The sequence below is a fragment of the Uloborus diversus genome, chromosome 1, assembly GCF_026930045.1.
Source record: "Uloborus diversus isolate 005 chromosome 1, Udiv.v.3.1, whole genome shotgun sequence".
NCBI lineage: Eukaryota > Metazoa > Arthropoda > Arachnida > Araneae > Uloboridae > Uloborus > Uloborus diversus.
In genome coordinates this window covers 69,197,504-69,216,389 of record NC_072731.1, presented here as the reverse complement: position 1 = coordinate 69,216,389, position 18,886 = coordinate 69,197,504, and the positions used below count along the sequence as shown (strand labels likewise).

The 18,886-nt window shown below is 32.2% G+C and overlaps 2 non-coding genes across 2 annotated transcripts; both read right to left on the bottom strand.

Annotated features, from left to right (window-relative positions):
• Positions 1-18,469: 18,469 nt before the first annotated feature.
• Positions 18,470-18,543, bottom strand: Trnat-ugu (transfer RNA threonine (anticodon UGU)). Its single transcript has one exon. It is a non-coding gene; the product is annotated as a tRNA-Thr (tRNA).
• A 167-nt stretch (positions 18,544-18,710) lies between these two features.
• On the bottom strand, positions 18,711-18,784 carry Trnat-agu (transfer RNA threonine (anticodon AGU)). Its single transcript has one exon. It is a non-coding gene; the product is annotated as a tRNA-Thr (tRNA).
• Between the last annotated feature and the right edge of the window lie 102 nt (positions 18,785-18,886).

Below are 18,886 nucleotides of genomic sequence, written 5' to 3'. Positions count from 1 at the left end.
CAATGTCACATTAAGCTATCCCGAAATGCTGCAACATGTTTGAGAATGGACTACACTGAGCGTGAGGTAAGATCATTAACTACTAAGTGGAAACTGTGGAATCACCCTCGTTATAACCTAGAACTTTCACCGCCTAACTTTCAAGTTTTTGGTCCCGTTAAATAAGAACTTTCAAAGCTACGATACCATTCGGATGACGCAGCGAAAGCAGCAACCCAACAATGGTTATCGGACATTGGACGGGATTTCTTTGCAGAAGGCGTCGAAAAACGTGTACCACACTTCGACCAATGCTTAAATAACGGAGGTGGTCACGTTGAAAAGTAGATTTTAAATGGTACTTTAAGATACCAATAAAGTGTTTGTAAAATTTCTATCCTGTTTTGTTTTCTGGAGCAGTGTAAATGACTTTTTGACTGACGCTCGAAAATAGCGGTTGTCTGGATGGGTACTATCCCCTCTCGTAGATTGTAAGAATAATTAAGAGTCAACCCCGTACAGGTGGTATTTTCTTCTTTTTTTTTCTTTTTAGTTGTACTTAGTATGAACCTTAGAGCAGGAATTATAAATGGAGGGAGTTAGTTCAATCATTGCCTTAGCAAAAGCTTGGGCAAAGATATCAAGTCACGTGACTTAACAACGACGAATAGTTGACACATTTTGAGTGAAATTAGGAAAAGAAACTGTATTTCTTCCAATGCTTTACATTAAAATCCATCACGTGACTTGGTGTCTTTGTTTCACGAATAAAAGTCTTCACTTCCTCCATTTTATCTGTTCTCAATGATATGAATGTAGTTATGGTTGGAGTTGTAAACTTATAAGATATAGTATATACCTTCCTCAATCATAAGTTTAATTTTCGAAAAAAAAATTGTAGAGCTGAAGACTTTAACAAAAAATTTCATGCTAAGTTTTTGCCGCGAAAAATTGAATAACGCAAATAAATAGCAAAAACCAAAGTTGCGTCACGATTACAAACTTTTTTCTAATTTAATATTGGTGTACGTTTTAACCGGATAGTTATTTGCTAAAACGTTTACTTACTGAAAACTACTGCAATACTACTTATACTTTAATAGTTCAAACTACTTTTATACATAACCAGTTGGTTTAAACAAACTGCCTTAATTTTCTAAGGGCGATTGCTTAGCTCATAAGCGTGCTGGATTAAATTTATACTGCGTTATTTTTTAGAAATGTTTATCCAGCATTTTTCGTTAAGTAAAATCTTGAGTATAAAGGAAAACTGAACTCACAAAGTATTGAAAAGGTGATGCAACAATTTCTCTAACATTTTTTGGATAGTTGAAATTTCGAGATAAGTGGCTGATATTCTTGGAGAAAATTTTAATCCGCTTATCTTCAGTTTTAGCTCACGATTTCTCATTTAATGCGCAGAATATTTTTTCTCCGATATGAAACATAATAGGTATGGAACAATTATTTAAGATGATGCAATGCCTTTAGAATTTCTTCATCATCTCACATCTTTTTTTGAATATTCTAGATTTGTACGCAAAATTGTTACTTCTATTGCTTTATTATTCCTTTTAGTATGGGTGTTTTTTTCCCTTCTTTTCCTCTTTATATGTAATACTGAATGTTATGTACGCATGGTATTAAAACAAACCTTTGGATTTGAAATATAATATTAGGTGAAATTTATTGCACATTTAAGAGAGAATTAAGGGCGACAATTTATTATTTTAAAGAAGAATAAGACAAATATTGTAGAAATACTTATCTTACTTTGATGTGTCCATGTATAAAATATTATTTTCGACGGGGCGTTAAAGTAAATTTTGACAACAACTGATAGTACATTTAGAAAGGTACTTCTTGCACTGTTTAATGAAACATGAAAACGAAATAATAAAAGAAAATAGTTACCAAAAAACTTTATGAAGAAATTTTAGATATAAGATATTTCGCAATTTCAAGAAATTATTTCACAGAAAGAATATTTTCACCGAGGATTTATTATTATTTTTTTCAATAGCAAGGTTTGAGCCTATTAATGATAAGCTTAGTAACAAACATATGGGCAATTTCATGTCAGATCAATCACCTTCCTGACCTTAACATTTCCAATTTTAACGAAATTTGGTGAGAGGGACATATATGACAAGATGAGTAATCCTGCCAATGTTTAGAATTCTTCTTGAAAAATTTTACGAAATACAAGGCTGTTAAAAAACTGAAAAAGTATGAAAAATACGAAAAGTTGTGACATACAAATGACTGTAACTTCTCTCCTAATTATAGTAGAATAAAAATTCAAAACCTATTGTAAAGCTAAAAAGTAGAGTTTTCTACTGATATAAAACATGACTTTCTTGCGACAGATTTAAATTTCAAGGTTATTCACACTGTATTTTAAAATTCCTTCAAAAAACGGAAAATGTACTGGCAGCAGAGTTGCCGACCATTTTCCGTTTTTTTACAGAAGTGGTGTTTTCCGTTTTTATCACGGATGCTTTCCGTTTTTTCATACTGACACTTTCCGTTTTTATCACGAACATTTTCCGTTCTCAATCGGAATATTTTCCGTTTCATGAACTGATGTTTTCAGTTTGTTATATAAATATTTTCCGTTTTATGAACTGATGTTTTCAGTTTTTAATATGATATTTTCCGTTTCAAGAACTGATGTTTTCAGTTTATAATATAAATTTGCCGTTTTATGCACGTATATTTTCAGTTTAAAAAACTATTATTTTGAAAATGTAGCTGGGCAATTAAAGCATAATGAATTAACATTTGCAGATTTTAAATGCCAATGTATATTTTTTTTTCTTTTTTGAAAAACAGCAAAAAAAAAAAAAAAAAAAAAACAGAAAGAAAGAAAGAAAGAAAGGCAGTTTCATTAGAGCATTTACATGAATTTCTTCATTAACATCCAAAAATTTCTGAAACATCCTAAAAGTGAGGAAACACATTTTTACTATGCAGAAACTATCTTTCTCTTTTGAAGGTATAGAGAGAAAATATAACAGCTATCTGGGAATTTATTTGCTTTGCATTTTATTATATTGAAATCTTATCAACAAACAATTGCAAAACATATGAAATAAACGCAAATCATACCAACTTTTTTTTTAAAACAATCTTCACAAAAATACCCTCCTCTCCCCTCCCCCCCCGGGAAAAAAAAACAGTTCCTGTAGTTAACTATGCGATGTTTTATTTAACAATAACTGCCATAAAATTTAACTGTATCAAAATTATTGAAACTTATCAATTGTGAATAGTTAATATTGTTATCAATAAGACAAAACATTTATTGCAGATCTTGTGCTACACAATTTTTAACATTATTTGCTTGCACCAATGTCAAATTAATAGTTCTCTTTGCTGTCATCATCAATAACCATTGTTATTTCTGCACTCATATATAATCAAATCATAGGTACAACTGGGCCATCTTTCGACGATTCCAATTTTTCACAATTAATGTCACAAACCTAAATTACAAGAATAAGAGTATCAATGCATTATATCAAAAATATTTAACACGTGGACTTTTTATTGAGTAAATTACCAAGTGTCATGTCATAAACATGCAGATGAAAACATCACAATTACCTACGGTAGGATATTTGACTACAATTTTTCTTGACAACGAGATAATATGCTGACGGTAAGCTAAAAAAGTAATCAACAGCATTGTGCCGAAATTTGGAGAGAAATTAGGCATCTTACTTTAGAAACAGTTAATTTGTAAGAAACCCGTGCAATATATATATATTTTCTAAATAATTTTTTTAATTAATGCTTTCAATTTTACAAGTGGCAGTGTGGAATAGTAGATATGTTAGAATTGAGCGTGCCAGCCAATAGCTCAAAAACAATTCTCGATCTCTTCTAATTCTCGGCTAGCAATAGTTGGGGCGAACCTAACCTGGCAGCCAAGTAATACTGAGCTTCGGATGTGCTTAGCTTTCACAATGCTTCCGGGTTAAGTTTGTCCAACTATAGTAAGTGTAACATTTTATTTGCTAACTCAATTTTTGTACTGAATCTCATTACTTGACTAACAAAACAAAATTTATCCATGAAAAAATAATATTTTTGCAGGTTATAAGAATTGTTTCGAGCATATTAATCAATAACTTCAAAAGAACTGTCATGAAAGGAATCATGAATTTGTGAATGACAATAAATATAATGGAGTTGTAACTGGATGTTTTTCTACTATATTCTCTCCCCCCCCCCACACACACAAAAAAATCGTTATTTTTTTATGTTTATAATTTGTCTTTGTACTGTGCTTTCAATCTCCTTTTGCATTTATGTGGAAGGATGCAATAATGCACAATTCCACAAAATCGTATAAAATTGCTGTTGGTGCGGAAATAATTTTAACTACGAGAAGACAACTTTTTCAATGTATATGTAATAGTTGAACTCAGGTCAACGAGAGCCAAGGTTAGCCCTTCTTAGTTTGGTCGCCTTAACCCCTCCCCATATAAAACTGTAAAAAATATATTATTCCGATTCTGACTTATCAGGTTGACAAGGCCTCTCATTGGTGCACTGGTAAATTGAGTCAAATTTCAACTCGCATATTATACACCTGTGAAAAGTGAAAGTTGTTTGTTCGTTTATGATACTTCTTTACAGACAACCCCGCTTTTAAATGTTTGGGACGGGATGATTTTTTAATTTCCTGACTGATACTCTGAATTTTACCGAATGATAAAATACGAGCATGAACACAAACGTGCGTCTAATGAGAAGATACATTAAACATCACTATTTAAAATTTTCAAAGTTTTGCAGTAAAGTGTCCAAATTTACAGAATCATCAGAAAAAATTGTCGACTTAGAAAATTTTTGGTAGGTCACAGTGACCTCCCATCAGGGTGCCGCTTCCAGTGGCATTTTGAAACAATAAAGATATTACAACGGCAATTATCTTTGACCGGTGTGCATACATTGGCGCTTCGATTTTTAGTTGGTGCGGAACCAATGCATTTTTTAAGAGAAAAATTTGAAACCAATTTAACAATGCCGGATTTACACTGATTTTTGACGATTTATCGATCTAACGCCCAGCCCTAATGCATATGTAACAAAACATTTTTTATACTTACAATATGCATATTTGCAGCGAACTTCCCTTTTCTGTTCAAGGAGTTCTGTTCACTCAGTTTCACATTTGAATCCACGTTCCATCAATAATTCTCCGGCTCACTTTGGAAGGTTCCAGCGCTGAGAGGGTGCAAAGTGGACAGCATCTGGAACGTTAAATAAAGTGCTTTTAGAATAATATGATTCAAAGTTCTCAAAATAATGCTTTTTTTAATGATTGATACATTTTTTTTATATTCATTTCCTTAAAATATTATGTACTATATTCATTAATATAGGTAACAAGCACTTAAAAGTTTGAAAGAGAGGGGAAGGTGGGATAGAATCAATATTTAAAATTGTTTTCTTGAAAACCCAAGTAGTTAACTAAAACTAGATGATTTAACTAGTTAATTGAAATCTAATCAATAGCAAGAATCAAGTTTATACATACACTGTTGTTATTCATAGAAATTAAAATAAATTAATAAAAAAAGTAGTATTTTAAGTAATAAGCAATATTTTTACATTAACCTTATCTGTAGGCAGAAAATATTCTTCATTAACAATAAAACAATCAAGACTCAATGGTGTCCTATCTAACAATTACTTAGTTATTCGAAACAATTTTGTAAAATATCCTCTTAGCAAACAAAAGTTTTCAATATTATTAGAAGTTTTTTAATTTTAAAAACTTGTCACGATGTTTTAAAGTTTAATCTAAGGTCTGCGGGAAATTGAATGTTCAAACTACATAAAAACTTAATTTTAAGCAGCAATCATCGTTACAGAATTCAAAAAGTATTTATTTGTAGTAAAAATGTAAACACTCACCAGCAATCAATTCCGGATGAGAAGATACCAAAACATTCCTCTTCGGCGAGAACGATTTCTGACCGCTACGGCATCCGCCATTGCTGCAAAATAAACCGTAGCCTACGAACAAACGCTCGAAGCATTTCAGTTAATGCCGTATTTGATCGAAACAATTTCATGTTGATGGAGAAGAGGAAAATATTCGAAAAATGTTCAGTATTTCAGTCATGGAGACTCCATGATTTCAGTATACATACATTTCCATGCACGAAATAAACAACGTGCTTCACTGCCATCACTCATTTGTTGCCATTTCTCTGTACTAAAAAAAATCTTCTACGCTGGAGATATTAAGTTTTTTCACGGATAAAGGCTCCCTCTAACGATCGCATACGGACATGTTCTATTATTGCGCTAAAGTAAAAGAAAATTTCCAGTAATTCCATGAAAAGTTCCGTTTTTAATCCAGAACGGAACTTTTCTATTTATAAAGGGAATTTGTACAGTAAATTTACGGAAAAGCATTAGTAAATTAAATGAAGCAATTTTACAGTGCACCGTGATTTTTGACCTTGAATATCTCAAAACATGCCCCCTTAAAATTTCTTCAAAAAATACATTTTATACCTCTGACACTATTCTTACACTACACCTAAAATTAGACTGGGAAGGCCATGGCAAGGTTCCGAAAAAAACTCTGGAAGTGTTCACATGTTTTACATTGTGGAATTCCAAATATTAGGTCAATGACCTCTTTGATCTCCTCACCATTTCCGATTTTAATGGAATTTCGTGTGAAGGATACATATGTCAAGATAAGTAATCATGCTAATTTTCAGAATTCTACTTCAAAAATTCTGCGAAATACAGGGCTTTTAAAAACTTAAAAAGTGAGAAATAAACGGAAAGTTGATACATGCAAAAGACTGTAACTTTTATCATAATTATAGTAGAACAAAAATTTAAAAACCATTGTAAAGTTAAAAAATAGAGCTTTCTATTGGTATAAAACATGACTTTCTCAAAACAGGTTTAAGTTTCAAGGTTCACCGTGTGTCAACGGTGTGATCGTTTTCAAGTGTTCACAATGGTTCAATTTACCGTGAATTTTGACCTTGAATATCTCAAAACAAGTCCCCTAAGAATTTCTTTAAAAATATACATATTATAGCTCTAACACTTGTCTTTATAAACGTAGGCTGGGGCCGCAATGTCAAGGTACTGCAAAATAAATCAGAAATATTTACATACAACTTACCGTTGCTCGAACTATTGATTACTTGAAGCTATTTGCCGATCCCATGAGACTTCGAGCTTCCCGAGAGTCAACTGAATTTTCGTTAAATGTTTCACATTATTTCTGTCCTAATATTATTGCTTTAACTTTTGGACGCATTATTATCATGAAGTAAAAACAAAACTCTGCCGTTATACAGGAAGCTTTGTCATAGGCTAAAACTTGCTGTTTTTATTTCCAACATCTGTTGCTATATGCAGATAAAAATTATGTTTATCATATAAAAGTTCTGTCATATTCTAGCTCTTATTTAAGAAACCCGTCGATTTGTCAAAATATGCACACTTTATGAAGAATACGCCCAAAAAATTAAAACAATAATATTATGACAGAATTAATGTAAAGCATCTAACAAATATTTGCAAACATTCCTAATTTTTTTGCAGTCCCTTGCCATTGCGGTCCCAGTCTACATTTTGTTGTAGTGGTCATTATTAATTTTTTTGATTGATTTGACGTGGAATTGCCCATATGATTTTTATTTTTAATCAAATGTTGTTATAAATATCAGTTTCCTGGCGATTGACTGATTGGGTGAATGGTAGATTGTACCATTGCTTGTGATACTGCGAATTTTCAATCCCATATAGCAAGAGTTAGCCTACGTTAAATTCGGTTTTGGAAAAAAATAAACATTTTGCAGCATAGATACAGCATATCTCTCTCATTTAAATGACAGACATATGCTGCTGAGAGAGCTTATTATAGAGAGCAGTTTAAAACTCAACTACCTGAAATTGACTTCACCCTAATTGAAAATAGACTGCTATGACTTTTATTGAAAACGCAGTACTACTTTAATGATTATCTATAACTCTAATTACTTCTTGAGGGTTTAAACCTCTTGCAGTATGGTTACTCCCCATGACTAAAGTTAGGAAATTTAGTGAAACTTTTTAAAAATGTATGCGGTATGATCCAGGGGCACCCCCCTTACGAGCAAAGTCGTACCCCCCCCCTATACATCACGAAGATCCCCCCAAAAACACAAGCCCTCCTCCTCCAAAAAAGAGAAAAACATACCTAAAATCACCCCTCCTCCATTCCAATGGTACTAGCTGCGCCATGACCCCCTCCCCCGTAGCTGGGCACCCCTGGTGTGATCATTTGCTACTTGGTGCTGAGAGAAAATGTCTGGAAATGGCAGTTTGTTAGTAGTGAGGAGTATGTCAAAAGCGGGTAGTTCAAGGTATTGCCACTTTCTGTCTTTTGTGACATTTTACTATTTTCACCAAGGAACGCTGAAATTCGGCAATATCTGTATGTTTAAACTACAAGATCAGTTTCCAGCAGTTAGTACTTATTTGTCGAGACGGACTTCAACCCTATTCGTTTTCGATTTTGCATGTTTATGTGGATTGCTGCGCCTGCTATCACTGTTGGCACATTCGTTTCTTTTTCTAAGTAGATAACTTGAATTTAACCGGTCTCGAGCACTAATCAACCTTCTATCGAGCTAAACAAGTTGTCGGTCGAGATGTTGGTATATTTAGGGGGAGGGACACATGTGAACATTTTTTTCGTTTCTTTATTTTTCAAAAAAAAAAATTATATATATATATATATATATATATATATATATATATATATATATATATATATATATATATATATATATATATATATATGTAAGAACCGCCGCTCGGTTCTTATTACGAATCTTGATTTTCGCAAGTTGTAGTGTTGTGCCGTGATAATCTACCACGTAGGAAGAGGACAAAGCTACATTCGCAAAATCAAAATCTTTATTTTTACATAGAATATACCAGCAGGAACTTCTCTTAACCAACCAACTTGTTTAGTTGTGCCACGATTTTTAGATAGGGAATATCATTAAAAGATTACAGATAATTATCCCTCGATCATGTGATCTCACGTGATCTGTATAGGAGGACCATATTGCAATAACGAAATACTATTGTGCTTTGCACCGCAGACAGAGGCTGGCTTAAGTCTGGAGGGAAAAAAAGTGTCTGGTAGGTACTTTAAAGAGGATCTCATCTGAGCCTAGAACATAGCCATATATGGTATGAGACGCATTTAAGTGTGTAATAAATAATGTCTGTGACTCATACGTACCGACATATACGTGAACAGAACTTAATATGGAAAAGGCCTTTCAAAGGATTTTTCATATTACATCCCCCCTCCCCCAAAGAATACGACAGGATTGAAAGGGGGGAAAATGAAGACGGGAAATTATCTGCAACCTCTTTCTTTTTTTACTTCAATCTGAAATGTTATAACATTATACACATTACATATGCAATAACCCTACAGTTACTAATAAAAACACAGTACAATTAAAATGACATTGTAGTTTGAGGTAAAATTATGTAACACTCAATACTTTTTGTAAGTTCTCTACATAATTCAACATATGTACTCAACATTCTTTCTTCTTTTAGCTCAAAGATGAACAATAATATTATTTCACTCGTGAGATAGCTTGAAGTTGCTCGGTACATTATATTTCCTCAGTTTAGATATATGAACTGTTTGTGTTTTATCTTTGGTATGCGCATTCGGTTTGTTAATTTCATAATTAACATCTGAAATTTTTTGAAGAATTTTATATGGACCACTGAATGGTTGAGACAGTTTTCGAGAATTAGGATATTTGAATTCTTCATATATGACAGTGTCATTTGTATTAAAAGTTTTGTCCACAAATCTTGCATCGTAGTATATCTTATTTCTTTCGTGGTATTCTTTAGTTCTTTTAACTGCCAATTTCCTTGCTTGTTCGACCGGAGGATATATGTCTTCTTTTATTGGATTTTCAAAAGGTACAATACCATACATTAAATATGAAGGAGGAAACTTTGTTACTGAGTGTGGAGTCAAGTTGTATTCTTGAGTCACCTGCTCCAGTAATTTAGGCCAAGGAACTTTTTTAGAAGTTTCGTTTACTTTACACTTTAATCGAGTGACAATTGTTTGGTTTAGTCTTTCCACTTTGCCGTTACATTCTGGCCTGTGTGCTGTAGTTAACAATTGTTTAATTTTATTGTACTTTAGAAACTTTTTAAAATGGGACGACGTAAATGCCGGATTCTTATCACTCAAAATACTTTTAGGCACTTGTACGCTGAAGACTTGCTTAAGAAAGTTAATATATGTTTCAGAAGTAATTGACTTTGACGCAAAAGACCACATATATCTTGAATGATGGTCAATGATTAATGTCATATACTTTTTAGTGGAGTTGTAGTAATTGAAACCAGCCACACTATCTACTGCAACAAGCTCAAATGCTTTTTCAACCCGAGGCATGGATTGTAGCAGGCCAAATCTACAACAATTCCATTTTGGAGCAGAATGCAATAACGAAATATTATTGGGCTTTGCACCGCAGACAGAGGCTGGCTTAAGTCTGGAGGGAAAAAAAGTGTCTGGTAGGTACTTTAAGGGGAAACTCATCTGAGCCTAGAACATAGCCATATATGGTATGAGAAGCATTTAAGTGTGTAATAAATAATGTCTGTGACTCATACGCGCCGACATATAAGTGAACAGAACTTAATATGGAAAAGACCTATCAAAGGATTTTTCATATTACATATACAGTCGGCGCTCATTATAACGACCTCTCAGTATAAAGACCAATCCATTATAACGAACAATGGTAATAGTCCCAACATTGTTCCAATGAACTCTATATTAATTTGCTTCCGGTATAACGACCGCTCTGCATCATCTAATCCAATACAGCGACCGAATTCAGCGAACATTATTCCTGGTGTTTTTTCCGATGATACTAATATGTAACTTGAAATGACCTTCATTACCGTTTATGGACTGGAAGAAGGTGAAGATTACAAAGTGGGTACAATTACAGCTTTGTTTCTTTCTAAATCAGCATGGAATTCAGAAAAGACCACCAAGAATTGCCTCCACCACGTTTATTTTAAAAAGCAAAGAAAAAATGCTTAAATTATTTGTCAGGCAATCCAAGATGAAAATTTCGATAAAAAGGATGAAATACTGTAAAAAATTTCTAAAAAAAAACGAAATTGGTAAAAGTGTTAAACTTTTACTGTTATGCTAAAATCAATTATGATTTAGAATGTGTCAAACACGTGTCTGCCAGAAAATGAAGTACCTCTCGATATTGTGCACAAAAACAAATTAATATATCATGATCAGATGAAGAAGGAGAAATTGAGACCAATGTTCCCAGTATGAAAAATGTTTCAAATGCTCGAGAGAGTTTTTAGTGTTGCTTTGAAAAGCAAGAAAAAACTATTTATCATCTATAACTGAAATGGAAAATTATGTCTTGCAAAAATCACATGTGCTAAAAAGGAAAGCAATTCTTTCTGATTTTATCTTCAGAAAATAAATGATTTGTAAGTACGGTAATACAATTTTTCCTATATTTTCTACTTAGAAATATTTTGTCATAACATTTTGCACCCATAATTAAAATAAAAAATCCCATGATAAAAAATAATTTGGGCATTTTACTGGAATCTTTTAAAGAGTGCCAATTGCTTTGGAACAACGGAACATGCATGATGTTTGTGCATATTTTAAAAAAATTCTATCTCTTATAGTGACCACTCATTATAAAGACATTTTTCCCCGGCACGGAGATGGTCGTTATATCAAGCGTCGACTGTATATATATATATATATATATATATATATATATATATATATATATATATATATATATATATATATATATATATATATATATATATATATATATATCAATTTCTTAACGCAAAAGTGTCCCCATGATTGAAAAAAACCTTTCTCTGTGCCATGTATTTTTTAGAATTTTTCGAAAAATTATTTCTTTGCTTTATGGTATTTTTAAAAAACGTCTTCAGTTGTTTACATGTGCCCCTATGGGGGGGGGGTGCATGTAAACAGACCTGGGACACATATGAACACGGGTAAAAAATGCAGGAGAAGCATCATATTTTAAAGGAAAATTGATCAATATGAAATATATACCTAAATAACAAATACGTTGAAAGGTTTGTAACCTATACTGCGCCAGTTTCAGTTACAGTAACTGTTTCATTAAGAAAATATTTTTCCCGAATATGTAACTGCTCACTGTCAAACTATAAAGTCTCGTAACCTGTTCTGATCACTGAATAGATTAGAAAAAAAAAACTTATATGATTACATTATACAAAGAATTTTTTTATTATGTAAGGGTTGTGCTATATGAATTTTGCTTTTAAGCTTAATATATTGTTTGATAATGCATTTTAAAATGATTTTGAACTTTATTTTTTAATTAAACGAAAATATTTTGTGTCTTTTTCTTTCCCCTATCAATATTAGTTATTGATCAACTATTTAAAAACAAAAAATTTAAAAAATAAAACTAATAAACATAAATAAATAAATACTTAATAATGCTAATAAAAATTAGCAATAAATTTACAAACTGATTATATGAAAATGATAATTATTAAAATCTATACTTTTTTGTAAACATTTCCAATGTCCTAAACTACTAATAATTTTTACGGAGAGAGGCTATGGGAACTGTTCACAAGTACCCCATCGTCTACTTTAGAGCTAACTCGCAAAAAATAAAGAATTTTTAATTTAATAACGAAATTTAAAAATTGTCATAAATTTACTTGAATGTTCACACAATGTTTCGTAATACTTTGATTTAGATTAGCAGTAAATTTTAAAAATGAAGTAAAGAAGGAAGTGATAAAAATTTTCCATCACCTGCTAAAACAAAGACGTTGCCACCGCAGAAACATAAAATGGTTCGCTGCTCTAAATATTTGTCCAATAGGTACATCTGGTACGGTCCTTATTTGAGGATTTTTCAAGATTTTTTGCTTGAAGTGATCTTAGCAAAACATACTATGTTCACATATGTCCCATGTTCATATCTGCCCCTTTTCCCCTACCAGTCACGAAAAAAAAGCGACACTAACCAACAGTATGGGTTAAGTAAAAGACGCGCTTTTTATTCAGAACTACACTTTTTCTGCATTTATTATACTGCAGGTCTCATAAGATTTCAATATGTCTTGAAAAAAACCTAATCAAAATAACTTTTCAGTAGTTGAGATTTCCAATAAAAGTGTAACAAAACTCTATCTGCATCATTCATCACATAATTTTACTAGCGTGTAACATGCACTCTATTTTCCCTGAATAAATCTAAACAAAATGGTGCGGCACTGGCGCGATTCAATTTCACGAACCCCTGTTCAAGCGAGCTACCCTAAAACCGCATGCATAAACCACTGTGCGCATATTCTGATACTACTAGAAAATCGCCCATCAGGATTTGATGGGAGAAAATTGCTTCTACATTTGAACGAAGTCATTGCCTGTTTAGTAATATTTTAATAGTTGAAATTTGAACCCTAACTCCAGCGGATTAACCCTAAATTCCAGCAGATAGCGTTCATTGCTGACCACTTTTCCGTTTCTTGATTTCCCTGAACTGGTTTATTTTATGCCTTTCTTTCCCATTGATAACTGATTTCGGGCATCGCAGCAGTATTTTACGTTGAATAAAACGTTTTTTTTTTAAAATACAAATAAAAATTCAGTTTTTTATGTAAGAAACAGTAATGTATAGTTAAAAAAATGTGTTTAACTGTTTGAGGTGGTTTTTCCACGTGTCTAAAATAATTGAATATGTTTCTAAAAGTTCCACTAAAAATTGCATAAGAACTACAGCTTGAATCAAGGTTTTGCAACAGCAAGGGGCGTTTCCGAAAATTTGATTTTTAGACCGTAAGTCTATTTTTTGTCATTAGCCGGCCTGAAAAGTTCTAAAATGAGGGGGGAATTTTGCATACTGATAGAAAAATAATCCACAGAAATAATATATAAGATAAGATAATGAAGAGAAGTGTTTTTATTTTTGAAAATTTTTGCAATTTGTTATCGCAGGCTGCTTGGGCCGTTATAGCTTAGATGGCAGCACTTGTTTATCATTTAACAGCACGGTTAAAATACAAAATAATTTGAACTAAGTTCTTTTTTAAGCGTAGCTTTTCGAATGTAGTAAAAATGTGATAGGATATTGTTTTTTACAAAAAGAAGGAAAAAAAAGTATTTTACCCTTCAAATTGAGGTAGTAATTTTTTTATTTGTACAAAGAGACAAAAACTCATTAGAAGAATCTATATTTCATTATACGATTTATTACTTTTTTCTGAACAAAAAACAGTTCCATCGTAGTCTGAAATCGTAAACCTGATACTTATATTTTCACTTACATTATGCTTTAATTTTCTTACCAGAGTCAAAGCTTTAAAAAAATAATAATAATAAAGCTGTAACTGTGAGGCTATTATTATTATTTATTTATTATAATATAATAAATAAATAGTTATAACAGCCTTACATTTAAGGATCAATTTAGCTCCATGTTGCATCAAGTTTGCATAACAGCAAGGAGTGTTTCCATCTCATCTATTCCCTCATATTTGTTATTCGTTGTTATTAAGTGTTCACGTAATGCGCGATATTTCTCAATTTTTTTGATGCAGATTGTCCGGACATGGGACTGAACTCTCATCTTCCTGGTTACCAGTCGAACGCTCTGCCGATCAAGCTATGCAGCTCTGTCGGTCACAGTGCAAGCTAAAGTTATAAATTTAACCGAAAACCTCATTCTGGTTCTTTAAAACAGGTTATTTTGACAGAAAAAAAAACAATTTTTAGACCGTTGGTCTATTTTTCGTCAGTAGCCTGCACGATAAGCTTTAAAATAAGGTGTAAATCAAAGAAATCGATCAAGAATTGAGGCAGATTTAGCGTAGAAACAAAAAACAGGCTACAGAAATAATATATAAGGATTAATGGGAACATAATATTAAGCTCTAAAGTGCGGCTTAATTAGTAGTTTCAAATGTATGTTAAAAATAGTACTTAGTAAATTTGAGGAGATACTGACCATTTATAATTTTGGTACAATGCCTATTATTGATGTATTTCCCCACCATCATTTATTTTCACCTCAGAAATAAAGACGTTGATAAGGTCTGTCACGAATCTAAGGATCTTTTGCTACTATCTGCACATGTTAACCATATGAAAACAGCTCACTTCTTTTTTTACACTAATTTATATCGCTGAAATTCAAGTTCACGGAGGAAAGAAGTCAGAGTAACCAAAGTAAGTTTTTAAATCAAAATCAATCTTCTTGTTTTTCGACAAAAATCTCACAACTTCAACTACGGCTGAAAATAAACAAGGGAGCTCCCTTGCATCATGGGAAATAAAATTTTATGTCATTAGTGTGAAGTGTTAATGAGGAATGGAACTTTGTGTTTAGGTAACGGAGGTGAGAATTTTTTGTGTGAGATGAATCCTTGTACTTCTAAAACGAACTAAAACACAATAATAGAAAAATAAATATTCTTAAACAACTAGTATTTGAGATACTTGTAAAAGTAATTATAAATAAGTAAGTATATACTTTTAATTAAACAATTTCTTAAGCAACAAAAACAGTCACACAAGGTGCGTGACATGCCACGGAGGAGAGAATTCACATGTTGTGAACCAAAAATATACTAAAATAAAAATTATTATTAAAAAAATATTGACAGGTTTAAATAGATATACTTTTGATGAAATTAAAAATCATTGTTAAATGAATTGTTCCTTAAAATTTTTACTGAAAAAGGCGTGTGACATAAAAGGTACACTTTTTGAAGAATGACCCTAATAGAAAATAGGACACATTTGTTATTATAATAACTTTTGCATTTAATGCATAACTTTAAGCGAAATTAAGCATGAAAAAGTCATATATTAGTTACTAAAATAGCGATAGTTCAATCCTTTTTTACAGCATTAGAAAGTAATAATAATGGGTAAATCACTTTTCATAACCCTTGAAATAATTTCTATACATCATGGATGAAATTATTTGAATTTCTGCTCGCCTACTTATACTTTAAAAGCAAGATCAATCCCTTGATCATAATATGTACTATGTTTTATGTTTATGTGATGCCTTCTTCTGTTCATCTAAAACAAATGTCTCATGTGACCATTGATCACCTGCAGGTGTGCGACCTCTCAAAATTCCTAGAAAGTGTCACTGCCCTTTAATCTGTATATTCTTCGCTTCCCAAGAGTAAATTGGGGGAACTCTCGGAAAGTTTGAAAAATAGCGCACGCAAGCGCACGGACAGAATAGAACATATCATTCCAGTTCCTTCTCGATATACAGTGGATTTTTCGAAGTTAACCAACAAAGCAACGTCGCTTGCTAGAACCTTAGCTATTTCCAGCGAACTTGGAAATTAAAAGCGTAGGAAAAAAAATGTCATTTCAGAATACTTTTTTCTTCCAAACCAATTCCCACTAGATTTTTCATGCTTGCTTTAAGTAACTATTCAAGCAAAAATTTACAACCGATTTTAAAAGGCAGCAACGATTTCCTGTTTACTAGACAGGCGCTTTAACCAACTAAACCACGGCGTCTACTATATACGTTAGAGTACGAATGCACAATCTGCTCAGTATACAATTTTATTGTTTTATTAGTAGCATTACACCTTAGTTTATATTTAATACTGTGTTATGGAACATATATTTTACGTTTTTTCTCCTTTTTTGGCGAAGATCTATCTAGTAAAAAATAAAAATATTTGACAAATTGCTTTCATAACTACTTTTTTTAACAAAAAATAAAATATATATATATATATATATATATATATATATATATATATATATATATATATATATATATATATATATATATATATATATATATATATATATATATATATATATATATATATTCAATTTGTACAGTTGACGTAAGAATAGATTCCAACGTTTTAGTATAGTATGCTCTGTTAATATGCTGAAACCTTTGTCTTATACATTAAATCTCTCTCATCTTTTGAATATTTAAATAGAATCTTTTTATTGATATTTAAGCCAAAACAATACTTGAAAGGAAAAGTTAACAATGCACACATGAGACACCGGCGATATTCGAACTCGCGATCTCCTGTTTACAAGACTGGCGTTTTAGTCATCTAAGCCGCGATGTCTGCCATTTCTAACTTGGAAAATTGGTGCGTTAAAAGCAATAAAAACCCCTGCCATTTCACAATACCATTCTCTTCCGAGACTAAATCCCACTAGCTTTTTAGTGTTTGCTTAAAATAATTTTAAAGAAACAATTTACAAGCGCTGTTAGGAGGCAACGGCGAGATTCAAACTTTTCCAGTGAACTTCGAAACTAAAAGTATGTAAAACAAAAACAAAAAAAAAAAAAAAAAACATGTCATTTCACACTACCTTTCTCTTCCAAGACTAATTCCACTAGCTTTTCATACTCCTTTAAGTAGCTATTAAAACGGAATTTTAAACTCGCTTCTAAAAGGCACCGGCGAGATTCGAACTTGCGATCTCCTGTTTACTAGACGGGCGATTTAACCATCGAATCCAGGAGTACAAATGCATGAGCTCAGTATACAATTTTATTGTTTTATTAGTGCCTTTACGCCTCAGTTTAAATTTAATACTGTCTTATGTAACATACCTTTTGCATTTTTTTTTCCTTTTTTTGCGAAGATCTATCTAGTAGAGAATAAAAATATTTGGCAAATTGCTTTCAAAACTACTTTTTTTTCTTTGATAAGACAAAGTATTTAATTTCTATAGTTGAGGTAAGAATATATTCCAACATTTTAAAGTGTGCTTTATTTATATGTTGAAACCTTTGTCATGTACAGTAAATCTAATTTTAAATATTTAACGAGAATCTTTCTAACAATATGTAAGCCTAAAAAATACTTAAAATGAAAAGTTTACAAGGCACACGATATATGCAAATTCGCGATCTCCTATTTACAGGACAGGCGCTTTAAACACCTAAGCCACGGTGTCTGCCACAAAATGTCGCCATTTCTACAGAAATTGGAAAGTAGAAACGCGAAAAACAATGGAAAACCCTGTCATTTAACACTACCCTTCTCTTCCAAGACTTATTCCCACTAACATTTTAGTGTTTGCTTAAAGTAATCTTGAAAAAACACTGTTTACACGAGCAGTTTTAAGGTACCAGCGAAATTCGAACTCGCAATCTCCGGCTTGTACGACAGGCGCTTTAACCAACTAAGCCACGGCGCCTGCCAGAAACTTAGCTATTTCTAGCAAACCTAGAAGTTAAAAGCGTGGAAAACAAAGAAAAAAACCTGTCATTTCCCAATACCTTTCTCTTAAAAGACTAATTCCCACTAGTTTTTTCATAATTGCTGCAAGTAACTACTGAAACAAAAATTTACAAACGCTTTCAAAAGACACCGGCGAGATTTGAACTCGCGACCTTCTGTTTACAAGACAGGCGCTTTAACCAACTAAGCCACGGCGCCTGCCAGAAACTTAGCTATTTCCAGAAAACTTCGAAGTCAAAAGCGTGGAAAAAATCAACAAAACCTGTCATTTAATAATACCTTTCTCTTAAACGACTAATTCCCATTAGCTTTTGCATATTTGCTTCAAGTAGCTATTGAAACAAAAATTTACAATCGCTTTCAAAAGGAACCGGCGAGACTCGAACACGCGATCTCCTGTTTACTAGACAGGCGCTTTAACCAACTAAGCCACGGTGCCTTCCGATAGCTTACTTTTTTCTACCAAACTTAGAAGTTAAAAGCGTGGAAAACAACGAAAAAACCTGTCATTTCACAATACGTTTCTCTTACAAGACTAATT